General features: G+C 32.8%; 1 long non-coding RNA gene across 2 annotated transcripts in view; it reads right to left on the bottom strand.

The window, feature by feature from the left end:
• LOC118599387 overlaps positions 1 to 4,399 on the bottom strand; it is a 22,856-nt gene that overhangs the window by 5,316 nt on the left and 13,141 nt on the right. The gene's annotated exons all lie outside the window — the stretch shown is intronic.

Raw genomic sequence — 4,399 nt, 5'->3', positions numbered from 1 at the left:
AACCAAATAAAACTCTAAATCAAATCAAAACTCGATATATAGCATTACCTGTGATAATGCTTGTGTGAATGATGGAAGCTGAATGTGGATGCTGAAGATCCTGAAGCTGATAGCTGAAGATGCTAGTGCTGATAGATGAAGATACTAGTGCTGATAGCTGAAGATGCTGAAGCTGATAGCTGAAGATGCTAGTGCTAATAGCTAAAGATGCTAGTGCTGATAGCTGAAGATGCTAGTGCTGATAGCTGAAGATGCTAATGCTGATAGCTAAAGATGCTAATGCTGATAGCTAAAGATGCTAAAGCTGATAGCTGAAGATGCTAGTGCTCATAGATGAAGGTGCTAGTGCTGATAGCTGAAGATGCTAGTGCTGATAGCTAAAGATGCTAGTGCTGATAGCTAAAGATCCTGAAGCTGATAGCTGAAGATGCTAGTGCTGATAGCTGAAGATGCTAGTGCTCATAGATGAAGCTGCTAGTGCTGATAGATGAAGATGCTGAAATTGATAGTTGACAATCCTAACGCTGTTAGCTGATATGCTGAAGCTGTTAGCTAGCTGGAAAATGCTGAAGCTGATAGCTGAAAACGCTGAAGCCTAAAGCTAGCTAAAATACTAGCTAAATGCCAAATAAGCCAAAAAAATTGAAAAATGTAATTTTGCTAAAACAGCTAGCATATTGTTAAAATATTAGCTAAACTCTAAATTAGTGTAAAAACAACGGAAAAACATCTAAATTACCCAAAACTGCTAGCATAATGCTAAAATGTGTTAGCTAAACTCCGAATTAGCACAAACACTTGGAAAAATGCCTAATTTTGCCAATATTTTAGCATATTGCTAACATTTTAGCTAAACTCCAACTTAGCCTAAAAAACTGAAAAAAAATTCTAAATTAGCCAAAAACAGCTAGCATGTTGCTAAATTAAAAGCTACACCCGAAATTACCCTAAAAAATCCAGTAGCCTCGTTGACAAACATTTTAAAGTTTGAGTTGTGTCTCCAGCTAAAATTATGCAGAAGTTCATAAGTTTCAAAGTGCACAAAGTTTTTGAAGGATTTGAGAAATTTCTCATTCACTTCCTATTTGATATATTTTGTTCAATATACTATATACAAACTATATATACAGTATATATATATATATATATACAAAGTATAACGTTTCTGAATACTAAAATACAAGCAGTAATGTCCTGAACACTTTTAAACTAAGATTACTGAAATTGTTGAAAGTGTGATTGAATTTTTATGCACCAAAAAACGTACAGAAAGCTGCAGGAGAATCGCTATAGTGTGAATGCTTACTAAGCAATCACATAATAAATAGAGTTTAAGGCCTGAATGTTTCACCAGAACAATACGTTTCTTTTGTGACTGCATATTTTTGTGACAAATTTGCTTAATAATTAAAAACAATAATTATTCCATATTGTTTACATTTGTTTAAATGTTTGTTTGATTGAATGTTTGTTTGATTGAGCAGCTCAAAACATAAAAGTGTTTTTTTATGAACAAAGATTCGATTTAATTAATGTAAAATGTCCCCATAAACAAATAATTTTAGTTTAATCGAAAGATTCAATATTTAATATTCAGAACCGGATTACAAATAGGGGTGGGATTACATAAATTCACTTCTTTCTGCTCTTTTTCAAGCAATCAAACAAACTCTACTTGACTTCAGTTAATAATAACGAAGATATTTAGTGAATCAATTGTGACATAACTGTGTTTTTTCTTGTTTCTTTTTTCTATTTTCTAACTAATGCATTTTTTTATTTCTGTAATGACTGAAATATTTGTGTGTTTTGTCCTGTATTTTTCACAATCTATGCTTGAAATCAATCAATCAATCAATGAATTTACTGAGTTTTTAAGTTGCTCCCTAGAAAATCTCTAATCGATTATTCAGTCATAATTTAATCCATTCTTTAATAACAGATCACTAAATAGTTAAAGTGCAATAATAATTCCATTTTTAACTGACAAATAAAGTTGATCTACTTTAATGTTTGTGTCACTGATAGAATTTCAGATCTAAAATAGATAATTAAAGAAGTGTTTTTTAATGGTATTTTTTAGAGATGAAAAGCAGCTTTAACTGATTGACAAGCAAATGATTAAAAGTCTGTTTTAATTGTACATTAGCAATGAATTTTTAAATATTAATGTCATGTCCTGCTGCTGCTGCTGGACCTTTTTCCATCCAGTCCTTCTGCTCACCTGGCAGGTGAGGCCAATGGGCTTTAATTGGCACCTGCAGGTTATTTAAGGTCGGCAGGGAGCAGGGCAGCAGTCTGAGGAGCGTTTGGGGTTTATTTTGACCTGTGTGGATTTGTTTTATTCTTTTCTTCCTCAGCAGTCTTACACTACTGGGTTTTGTTATTTTAGTTTGGGGCTGGTAGTCTTTTTGTTTGTTTGTTTGTTTTCTTTAGGTAGATTTTGATTTGATTAAATTGTGAAGGAAATATTCCTGAGATTTAAAAATTCTATAAAATGTGAGCTCATTTATTAATAATTTTCTTTACATTTGGGGAAAAACAGCCAAAGAGTTCAGTTGTTGAGCTCTAAAGAAATACACCTGTACAGGTGAGATGAAGATCACAACATCAGCATGATAGAACACTTAAAGTAAACTAAAAGTCACAATACAAATGCACAATATCCTATATATATATATATTTTCATCTTTACCTTTCGTAATTATTCATTTTCCTGTTTAAATTCCAAATTTAATAAACATTTGTAAAATAATTTTGAATATTTTTTGGACACTTTTAGATTAGAATGAATCATTTTTGGAATAATTAATAAAAGATAATTTTAGTTCTGCTGCTTCAGTCGCTGCAGCTCGTCTTTGCACTAACAGGAACACGACGTCTCCGTCCAGAGAAAGTTCTGGAAGACCGTCATTTGTTTGTTCCAACAGGAAGAATCCATCAAGCAGATGAACTCGGGGGAAACACTGAAGTTCTGATGAAGATGAACTGCTGGTTCCTAGAATTATGATGGAGCATCCCTTAAACACAAAAGAATCTGCTGCTCAGGACACGGAACAGAAGATTCATACGTTTAATTAACGCGGATCACCTTATGATCCATTTTTATAGCATTCCCAGTGATTTTTTTAAAATGATGATAATACGGTTTTCAGCCCAAAAAAACAAACAAACAAACCTTGTTTTTTAGGACATAGTTTCTGCAGAGCGGCAGGAGTTCATTAGACATTCACTTGTGAGCTGTGGGTGGGACTATTGGTAACCCCGCCACCCTTCCCATCACCCATAACTAAAAGCTCCCTGTTTACATGCTCTCCCTGTAGCTTACAGCCCCTCACACCCCCATCCTAAAGGCGGGGTCACACTGACGCTACGTACGATTTGTGAATTTTTGGTTTTCATAAACTTTATAGTTTGAGCAAAATATTTCCCATAAGAAATGAAACGAGTCTTCAAATTTCAAAATTTTAAGTAGATCAGCCTTTAAATAAATTCATGTTTAACTAATCTTTGAGCAACATGCTAACATTTTTGGCTAATTTGTCATCTAAGTTTTTTATAGGCTAATTTAGAGTTTAGCTAGTATTTTAGCAACATGCTAGCTTTTTTTTTTTCTACTGAGGTTTTTTATGCCAGTTTAGAATTTAGATAATATTAGAGCAACATGCTAACGTTTTTGGCTCATTTTTAATCTGTTGAGGTTTTTATAAGGTATTTTGGAGTTTAGCTTCTATTTTAGCAACAGGCTAACATTTTTGACTAATTTAATTTAATGAAAAATTTTAGGCTATTTTGGAGTTTATTTAGGCAACGAGCTAGCTTTTTTTTTTGGCTAATTTGGCATCTCATAAGGTTTCTATGCTAATTGGTACTTTTTGCTTCTATTTTAGCAACAGGCTAACAACATCTTTGATTAGTTTGGTTTGCTGAGGAAGTTTAGGCTATTTTGGAGTGTAACTAGTATTTAAGCATTATGCTAGCTTCTTTGGCTAATTTGGCATTTACTTGGGGTTTTATGCTAATTTGGAGTTTAGATAATATTTTAGAACATGCTAACGTTTTTAGCTAATCTGTTATCTATTGGGATTTTTCAGGCTAATTTAGCTAATATTTTAGCAACATGCTAACGTTTTTGACTAATTTGTTATCTACTGAGGTTTTTAGAGGCTAATTCAGAGTTTAGCTTCTATTTTAGCAGAAGGCTAACATTTTTGAATAATTTAGATTTCTGAGGATTTTTACACTATTTTGGAGTTTAACTAGAATTTAAGTAATGCGCTAGCTTTTTTTTGTCTAATTTGACATCTACCAAGTTTTTTTGGGCCAATTTGGAGTTTAGCTCCTATTTAAGTAACACACTATTTTAGCAGAAATGGCAGGTTTTAGGGATTTTTAAGCA

Source organism: Oryzias melastigma, linkage group LG11 (assembly GCF_002922805.2).
Source record: "Oryzias melastigma strain HK-1 linkage group LG11, ASM292280v2, whole genome shotgun sequence".
Lineage (NCBI taxonomy): Eukaryota > Metazoa > Chordata > Actinopteri > Beloniformes > Adrianichthyidae > Oryzias > Oryzias melastigma.
This window is presented reverse-complemented; position numbering and strand designations above follow the sequence as displayed.